This window comes from Adiantum capillus-veneris, chromosome 10, assembly GCF_014529385.1.
Source record: "Adiantum capillus-veneris isolate H3 chromosome 10, ASM1452938v2, whole genome shotgun sequence".
NCBI classification, from domain to species: Eukaryota; Viridiplantae; Streptophyta; class Polypodiopsida; order Polypodiales; family Pteridaceae; genus Adiantum; species Adiantum capillus-veneris.
In genome coordinates this window covers 58,948,728-58,959,377 of record NC_140940.1, presented here as the reverse complement: position 1 = coordinate 58,959,377, position 10,650 = coordinate 58,948,728, and the positions used below count along the sequence as shown (strand labels likewise).

At 43.3% G+C, this 10,650-nt stretch overlaps 1 pseudogene; it reads right to left on the bottom strand.

Moving 5' to 3' along the window:
• Positions 1-8,622: 8,622 nt before the first annotated feature.
• LOC147448912 (ran-binding protein 1 homolog c-like) lies at positions 8,623-9,901 on the bottom strand (annotated as a pseudogene).
• Between the last annotated feature and the right edge of the window lie 749 nt (positions 9,902-10,650).

Below are 10,650 nucleotides of genomic sequence, written 5' to 3'. Positions count from 1 at the left end.
CACTACGGTCTTCACTAGCAGGTTCAAGAGTGAAGAGGGCCATCAGATGGAGTTGCAACTCCTACCCAAAGAAGTTTATGATGGAGCTGCCAAGCCAGAGACAAAAGAGGCTAACCGTCGGTTGGGGCTCAGGCATTTCTACAAACAAGAGCCTTGCAGAGTGGACTTTCAAAAAGCTTACGAGCTTCTATCCACCATCAAAGAGTACGGAACCGCACAAATATCTGACACCCAAGGGAACAAGGTCGAGGTAGTAATCACAAAAGAGATAGTGGCAGAGGCACTCATATTGCCCACTGAAGGAATGACCATGCAGGCAAGAGACAGGAAAACCACATGCACATTTACCAAGGAGACAGCCGCGGCTACATTTGTCGATCTTCTCCACAAACAGGTGGAAGAGCCAGCCCGTTTGTACCATCAACACTTCCATTTTTTGGCGAAAAGGCCACCAAGTTATACTACACCAAATCACGCCGTGGCCACCACCTTCACTCAGGTTCTTAAGTTGACAACAAGACAGCCCATGGACCACGTGCAGTATGTCTTGACAACCTTGAAGGGCACCAAGAAGGAAGGCTAAATCACATACTTGGGCGCACCAGAGGTGTTAACTAGAATAGCATATCATGCCATCGGCATGGCGGACAACCTACCGCCTGCCCTTGATCAGAACACATGGATTTTGGCAGCACAACCCTCTCCATGAGCTACAAGGTTAGGTAAAAGGTCACAAAAATCAGATGATGAGTCAACTAACAGCTTACCAGAACGGCACAGCAGCGAGATCTCTAACAACTAAGAAAAGAGAGCTCGGAGAGAAGAGATGAAAGGGAAAGCTGTGGCTGCACACCTAGAGGAGCCAACTCAAAAACAAGCGCATTTTGAAAGAGAAAAACAGGCTTACCAGCGCAATAGGAAAGCACAAGGGAAGGACCCAGAAAAGTGGGTACCCATAGGATTGAAAGAACCTTGAAGAAAGCATCATACCAGAAAAGAGGCAGATGATCCAAAAGAATATTTAGAAAGAATGTACCAAGAGACCGAAGCCCTAAAGCTAAAAGAGGCAAAAGAATCTGCAAAGAAATCCAAGGAAGCGAAAGACCAAAGGCAAGCCGAGGAGACGGCTAGCCAAGAGCAAAGCCATGGATCTCCCTAACCAACCTCACCGCCTCCGGAACAACAAGACTATCCCATGCCTAGCCCACCACCATCACCAGCAAGGAAAGATACCAATGAAGAAGCAGAGCCTGAAAAGAGAGAAAGATTTTGAGTCCACCCAACGAACAGAATCTACACAAGAAGCTAACCACCTGGACGGACAAAAGGAGAATGAAGCCGACGCCAGAATCGAAGCAGGAGAGACAGCATAAGAGACTCAAAAGATGGACGAGGAAAAGAAAAGCCAATCGGAACAAGAAACTGATAAGGAAGCAGATGCAAAAAAAGAGCCTACCACTGTACATGAGACGAAGCTTGAAGAAAGGCCGGCACCTAAAGAGTTAGCAAGGGTTGAGACAACACCATCCAATTCTACTCAACACCATCCACTTCTACTCAGCCAGAAACTGTTGAGGCATCAAAGCCTCAGGATGGCCAAGAAGAAGACCGACCGTCTACCTCCACACAAGAATCACCAACAATTACGACGCAGCAAGAAGCAACACATGAGGTTGCAGGCACATCCCAGCTGGCACAACAAGAGGAGTGGCAGTCAAATGATGAAGTAATAATACAGGTCAATAATTATGCACGTCAAATGCAGGAAATGACAGAGAGACTCCGTTCAGCAGCTTTAAACCGCAGCACAAAGTCCAAGGAACTGAAAATGGTGATCAACGCTCTTCAAGGAGAGCTAAAAGACAGGATGACTATCATCACTAATCTCCAAAGGCAAGTGCAATAGCTGAAGGAAGAAGCAGAACAGCATCAGATAGCCACGAATAAACAACAAAAAGAAATGGAGGAATTAGGTGATCTCTTCACCAAATTATCTGATGCCTGCAAGGTAAAAGACGAGCAGCTGACAAAAGTCATGAATGAACTTCTTACGACCTCTGTGCCAGCACAGAAAATTCAAGTGCAGTTAGATGTTGCCAATGCTTCTATGTAATATTCTGACCAAAGAATCAATGAGCAAGCCATTTTTTTACGGCAAATCAGAGAAAACCCAGCCGTCGCCTCAATCAAGGGAACTGATGAAGTGTACAAGGTAATTGAAAAGAAAAACAAAGACCTAGAATTGGAATTAAAGCTTGAACAGTCACATCGCAGGGACCTGGCACTGATGCGGGTTCAAAGAGAGGAGGAGCTCCTAAAGGAGATAACAGAACTCAAGCAGATAAATCAACTCCTCAGAGATGGAAAGCCAAACACGCAGGAAGAGGCAGGCACTTCAGAACCGCCACAAATAGACATACCCTCAGTCTCATTTGCTGAGTTTGAGATGCAGTCCATAGCAGAGCCAAGTGGTGATGAAGATTTTCAGGTTCACATCACAGATGTAGATACAGTGCCAATGGTCCAACTGTCAAAAGCCGAAGAAGACGCACTAAAGGAGAAGATCACCTTAGAGGTGGATGAGCAGTGAAAGGCCGCTATGGATTGGGAGTTGAGAGTTTTACACTTTGTCAACGTCACTCAACTCACTTCCAATCAGATCAACGCTCAATGGCACCAACAATCCCTGCCGTACCCTCTCATCAAAGTAGAACTATTACAGTTAAAAGAAAGGCTATAGAAGGATATGCAAGAAGATGGCACAGATAAAGACCACCCAAAGTGGAGGTTAAGCTGCCTGAACAAGAATACAAGATACTTGATTCTATTCACAAGAGCACCTGCAGCCCTACAAAGAGATCCAGCATTCTATCATGTACCCAGAGTAAGGACATGGCCAGTGCATGAAGCACTGCAGAAGAAGAGGCCAACTTGGCTCAACTTCCCCAGGCTGCCAGCTCTAGAGAGAGGCCAAGTGACAGAGGAATACGTTGTGAAAACCCTAACAGGCACCATGTATTTCTTCAAGAGTCTTCCAGATATCTCCTGTGCAATGCTATATAAGATTTACAGGATGCTACTCACATGTATACAAGTTTTTAATGAGCCTAAACAAACAGGATCCCCATGGCTCTCATTCTTAGAAGGAAACAAAGGCTTATGCTATGATCTGAGTGGGCAACCTTCAGAAATCCTTTACGGATTCTATGCCAGATGCATGTTCCTGCCCTCGAATAGTATGCTAGACTTTGAAGAAGCATTCTACACTGGATTCTTCACCTGGAGAACGAAGATATTTGCACCGGTGATAAGCAACCCAACATCCAAGTTTGTAGGCTACTCAGTGGTGGAGCTGAAGAATCAAGTCACCGTGCAATTTCTACAAGTGATCAACAAAGAACAAAGTATCAGATACCAGAAGGCACTGGATGGGCTTAAAGACCGCCTTGCCCGCCGTCAACCCGAAGACTACTTCAACCCATAAAGCTGTGTTAAGGGATGACACAGGCAAGGAGGGGGGGAATGTTAGCAGCAAGCTAACGCGGACACCATTTTGGCACCATTTTTTGGAGTACTCCTTGTAAAAAATTTATTATTTTGATAAATAGAGAATATTGTAACTCCTATTTTCTCGGATAAACCTTGTAACTAATGAGCCGGGGCTACAAGCTTCCAGATTGTATTAGCCAATCATTTCCCAGCTTCGGTAGAACTCGAGATTATTAGTTTTGACCACCCAAAAACCTTGGCTAAGGTATAAAAGCCAATTTTTATAAGTTTTTGGATAAGAAATACAGAGCGTGAGCTAATGGTGCTCACTTATCTCCTTCTCGCGCTTCCTACTCCCTCTTCGGTGCGAATGCGTTTGTTGCATTGCAACCGCAGGTAAGAGCTCTACGCATTGACGTAATCCATTCACAGTATTTCGTAGCTTTTGGCATCACCGACCCGTGACCTCATTCCATTATAACTAGAAATTTACACTTTTAAATCGAAAACTAAGCATAGGCGGGGTATTGGGGCATCATTGCTAAACATTTAGATGCATGCTAGGTCGAAAACGACTAGGTCAAAAATCCACTGTTGTTAATATTTGCGATTTTGGAACTTGACCTAAAGTGGGGTTTGAGACCATAGGCATGTGTGCTTAGGTCTTATAAACTTGTCCTAGAAGTTTCGCTAGGTTTGGATGTCATTTGATGCTGTAACGAATGTGATTTTCTTGCCGATGAGCGATTGGCTTTTGGTGATTTCATTCACTTGAGTGTAGCTTGAGTTAGATGCAAAGTGTTAGTTTTTTTTTGAGAGATTGACAACCTCTTTTAGTCTCCATGCACTAGTCGAGTCAGCTTTGTCCCATGGTTTGACAAATTAATCGTGATTCTCACTAATACTGCAATAAGATAGTATAGTGAGGTTAGACATGCGTCCCACACTAAGGAAGAGACAATATAGTTTCATCAGTAGAACTCAAAAAGTGCAAGCGGCACCAGATTCTACTTTTTATCTTTTACCTGAGTCAATTCAAAGGGTTTCATGCTGTGGAAAAAAATGATGTCAGTTTGCAGATCGTGATTCGGTGACAAGATTACGGCAAGAATTATGGGGAGAGTCTCAAAAAGCACGCACAAATTATGTATATGATGTTCTATCTATATGCTATCAGAAAGATGAGAAGATGCGATACCAATTCAAGATAAATGGCTCTATTGTTTGCTATAGAGCATGGTATGAACTACATAGAATACCAAAGACATCATTTTACCACTACAAGGAAAATTTTGAAAACGGTGCACGCCAATATGTGCATGGTAACACATGTACATTGAGAAGAGGACTTCAACATACTAGTTTAGCAAGAGCACTATTAAATGAATTTGTGGATAACAACTCTGAGAAGATGCTACATAGAAGCAGAACACTACTAGATGGCTCAAGAGAGACTCAATTAGTGATTCCATCAATGTACAAACAAGTTGACATTTTTAGCGAAATCAACACAACACTGGACCAAATGGGCTATAAGAAGAAGTTAAATCAATCTTCTTTCGGTAGAATTTGGAACAAAGAGTATCCACATGTCACTTTAACAAAGACATGTGAGTTCTCTAAGTGCAATGTCTGTAGTTCAATCAAGGCAAGCTAGAAGCTAAACCTTCTCTTGAAGAGAGAGCTCTTCTCTTGAGAGAAAGAGAAGTTCACATGGCACAACAGAAGAGTTGTAGACACTTATATTATGCATGGTGCACATGTTCAAAAACTCAACCACAAAAGTGTGTTTGTATAATCCATGATAAGATGGATCAAAAGAATACTGCCGTTCCTAGATTACGCATTGTTCCTAATGATGTGGATTCAGGATACAATTTGTAGGTGGCTTTGATAGGTATGATCACTCATGGCCATGGAGAAGGTCAGTATGGTCACTTTGTCTTGAATGGTTTGTGGTTAGCTGATCCAAATCTTAAAATTGGCTCAATTGCTAATTGTTTACATAACTTAGAGAGGATATATAAGCATCCTCTTGGTGATCTAGCAACAAATGGACTACCAAGGAGTAGTATCTCTCTACTACATGCTTTGAACTCAAGGGATGCTTTAGACCACCACAACTTGAGTGATGGAAAAGATTTCATTGTGCAACCATCAAAAGCTACAGAAGCGGAATCGGGGTCAACATTTTGCAAGTTGCAAGGGAACTTGTTACTACAATTGGATAATTGTGCAGGGGAAAACAAAAATCGATGCTTATTTGCCTATTTGTCAATGCTAGTTGCAAGGGGTGTTTTCAAAACCATCCAACTAGGATTTTTAATGGTTGGGAATACACATGAGGACATAGATTCCATGTTCAATAAGTTTTTAGAAAAATTGAGAGTTACACAACATATACTTTGCCACACTTGATGGATACATTACGAAATAGTTCATCTTCATCTCCGGCCCCATTTTTTCTTGAAAAGGTCCCCGATTTCAAGCAATATTGTGATTGTTATCTTTGTGATGGACAAGACATACTTGTTGGACATTCCAAACCACTTCAATTCAGGTTTTTTATGCAAGATGAGACACCAATGATGCATTATAACGCACATGTAGGTGTATCAAGTTGGAGTGGAAGCATTCACCTTTGGAAAAATGACATAGAAGGCAATCCAATGTTGCCACATGGAGATCCACCTTTGGTGCCAATGGCAGAATATGTCAAGGCTCACGAAGAAGTGATTTAAGGGTTGAAGAATTATATTAAGTTTTGGCAAAATCTAGGGAATGGTTCAAATGTGCCATGGTATTATAGACCTGTGATCGATTGTTGCAGTAAGGTGACTGACGAGCTTGGAAAAGAAACCATATTAGAGAGAGGCTTGTATGAAAATTTTTGGCCAACAGCTTAGGACTCTTCTCACCTACAATCCACTACAATGAGCTTACAACAAGGAGCAGAAAGATTCCTAGGCCTTGAAGAGTTGAATGATCATTTTTGTGGTCCTCAACGAGATAGAACAAGGGAAGATTTTGACCCTATGTCTGATGTGCACCAAGGTGACTTTGTTATGCTAGCTCTAAGTGACATGGAAATCTATCCAATTTGGCTCGCAATGGATTTATCAGACATTGATAATGAGCCTACATCACCAAATTTTGATTCAATATTGGGCACCTTGTGCAAGAAAGAGTGGGATGATGGATACTCAAGCTTACACTAACTGCTGGAAGGGTTTTTGGGCTATCAACTGGAAGGACCCACAAGTGTGGGAAACGGTAGATGCAATTGTTTGGTCATGGAGACCCAGCAAAGAAGAACCATTTTATAGAATTAAGATTCCAGAAAGGCATGCTCTAAAAGCTAAAGCAAGTCTTGCTCATGCACATCAACCACGCTTGGATCAAAATTTGGATATGGCATCAAATTTGGAGTAGATTATGCGAAGATTCTATTGTGGAGGAAATCCATACACCGAGCAAAAAAAACCGAGCGTGTCATTTTTCGAGCAAATGCAAATAAAACCGAGCGAAAGAAATTGGCACTTTTATTGAATGGGCCCACATATCTTGCTACTAATGGAGAATTAAATTTGTGGCTTACAGCTTCCAAGATCAGCAGCTCATGTCGTCATGCTAGCTAAAGAGGTCACACTTGTACATACGTTGGGGGTGCATGTGAGACACGCATGAGAAAACCATGTTTTATCTTAAACATGTAGGGTAATGAAATAAATTAAATACGCTTTAAATTGTGTGTGTGTGTGTGTGTGTGTGTGTATGCACTCTCTCTATCTCCCATACGGATAGAGATCACTAGACTCATACATCAAGATCTGATTCAGCTAGATAGAGGAGCACTTGGATACAACAAGCATAGGAGTTGGGCAAAAAGATGGCTTTCCATAGAGAACATCTTCTCCAACTAAAAAAGGATGAATATGTGATCAGACTGGCCTATATGGACACTCATTTATCCTAGGTATACGATGGGCTATTCGTCAGATGTGCACACCATTGCATCAATTAGAGATTGAGATTGCAATTGGTAGATTTAGGAGAGTCCCAACAGAGACCAAGACATGCCAGTTGTGTCATATAGAGCTAGAGACAGAGTTATGTCACATTTGTCATTGTCTAGTATACTATGAGATGTGAGGCCGCTTCATTGTCTATTCAAAGAGCACTTTGGACCATTGGCTAGAGTCATGAGATATCACACTCGGGTTGTTTTTGCTAGAGCTACGTAGAAACATGGAGAGTTTCTTTAGGAGATCAAACAGTGGGAGACATTCATAGAGGCAGATCATTGATTTCTTTAGAGCAAGGACTCGGCAATTAGATGAGCAAGCTTCACAACAAACTTCAAAGCCTATCTATACCAAAGGTATAGGTGTAGACATAGCCAATGAGCTCAAAAGAGCTAGATGCCCACATCTACAAGGCCAACCACATCATCGATGGAGGACCGATTAGAGGATTAGGGCTATTCTAGCATGACATGGGAGACGTCCAGTACAGCTATTTACAAAGGTGGACATTGACGATGCTCTTCGACAGTCGATCCAATACTTTCTGGAATGACTCTTGATGCTAGACATCCTCGAGCATTGATGATGATGACGATTTTAGTTTTTCACTTTACTTTGTTTTTATTTGTACCGAGACATTGTATTAGATTGACCAAGATTGTATCACTTTGGTCTCATAGGCCATTTTTGCTGATTGAAGTGGTTTAGTATAACATTTCATTTCTCTCTCTCTCTCTCTCTCTCTCTCTCTCTCTCTCAAGAGAACAATTGATGATAATTTATGCTCTACATACAAGGTATCCAAGACTTTGACAGCAAGGTGGAATAACCAACTTAGCGAACTACACAATCCTGTGGAATATAAAAGGTGAAGGAGTGAGCAAAACATCTCCTTCATAATCAGCTTTGCAGGATGTTTAGAGAGCTGAGGCACCTCATGGGGCACCCCTTATATCACTTTCCTTCACTAGAAACGCTTTCTTCCTTGCTATCTGACTTACTTCCCGAACACTGGCTACTACTCCCTTATATCACTTTCCTTCACTAGAAACACTTTCTTCCTTGCTGTCTGACTTACTTCCCGAACACTGGCTACTACTCCCTTATATCACTTTCCTTCACTAGAAACGCTTTCTTCCTTGCTGTCTGACTTACTTCCCGAACAGTGGCTACTACTGGCTCTCTATATATTATATTTTCCTTCATTCATACAATACCTCCTCCATATCCGGTCCCACTTACTTCCCGAACACTGGCTACTACTGGCTCTCTCTATAGTATATTCCTTCATTCATACGATACCTCCTCCATATCCGGTCCCACTGCTACGTTCGTTGATATCAGACCTCTCTCATGGGTCTCACCCCTACAAAAGGGGAAGGGGATTCGAACGCGATTCCCAGATAGCCAACACAACATCGCGTTGCTGCTGTCGCAGCGCGCAACCATAAGCTATAGAAAGAAAATACGCGCACAGCTTCCAACTTCACTGCCGCGCGACCGTCGCGGCCCTTGCTGAGGTCGCCTCACACGTCCGTCCCCCACCTCCCCCGTTTCTCTGTCTGCTTCGACGCCCGTCGACACCTCCCATTCAGCTTTGAAACGCATCTTGTGTGATTCCGACTTTTTTCGATTTTCCCCAGCCGGGTACGGCCCCCTACTCTCCTCCTTTTCTTCTTCACTCCCTGCTTTGTCAACAACTTTCAGGTTCTCAAGCAAATCTCCAACTTCCTCGGCTTCCTTATCACCACCAGAACTCTCTTTGGCTTTCTGGGCATCCTGAAAAGCTTTTTTTAATGCTTGGGCATTTTCAACACTTCCAAAGCGTATGCAGAAGATTTCGTCCTTCAGCTCTCCATCTGCATAATCAGAAGCATGCCACACCCATGTTTTATCACTGCCTTGATGTTCCTGTAGACTGCACAAAATTTCAGGGTTCTACTTTGCCGCATGACTAGCCGAACCTTCTTGGCATCCTTCTGTTTCAAGAGCTTTACTTGTCCAACGCCTCTCTCTTTCCACTGGTTCCCTTCCTTGTCGAACCGATAAAGCTTGGCCTTTAAATCAATCAGGGCATCTTCGTTCTCCTTGCCGGTGCTGACAGCAATAGCATCAAGCTTGACAATGGGAGCAACCTCCCTGCCCGTGTCTTCCTCTTCGGCCGACGGCCCGGAGTCATCGACATCTTCAGCAGACGCATGCGTGGCAGCCTCTTTTTCATTGTCACCGGCCATTGCACCTGCTCAACATTCCCATCTAGAATGATCGCTCTCTCTCTCTCTCTCTCTCTCTCTCTCTACATGAAGACTTGTATAACAGAGCTTTCTGCCGCTGTTGAAGCGCAAGGGCTCTGGAGGTGGAAAACTGTAAGGCATGCAGAGCAGAGAACACTGAGCGGCTTAGCTTCCCCTCGGCTCGACCCGATTTCCTAGCAGTACCGATGAGTGAGGTATAACGATGTTGCTCGGAAAAGATATGAAAAGCGAGATTTAGAGGTTGGCACAGCTCTCCCTCTCTCTCCGTCTCTCTCATTAATAACATCGGGACCTGCCCCTAACTAGTACCGCGTCGGCGCGGGAGGGTTAAGGGCAGAAAACGTGCTCTCCCTTTCTCTCTCTCATGTGGGCAGCAAGCTGCAGCAACTCCAAAAAGGAACAGGTTGAAGGATGGATTTTAGGGGAGCTGGAGCAGCTGCTCCTTGTGTAACCTACTCGACAACAACCTGCTTGACACAAGCTGCAGCAGCTCCAAGTCGGGACAAGCTAAAGAACGGGTTTTAGGGACGCTAAAGCAACATGCCCTTGTGTAACCTGCTCAGTGCTAGTCCATACCACGTTGGCACGGGACCATATGGGACACACACACGAAGCCGAAATATAGTGTGCTTGTCCCTAAAATAATGTAGGGACTTGCCCCTAACTAGTACCACGTCGGCGCGGGAGGGTTAACGGCAAAAAAAACATGCTCTCGACATTAACATTTTGTATTAAACAAATAAACGAAATCATTGAAGGGCTATGAAAATGTAAACTTCATGCAACTCATGGTTCTGTATTAGGAAACATGCACACAACACAAAGCCATCGTTCAAATTTAGAATAGAGGTCTATGGTTTAAAAAAATTGTCTTCATTCAT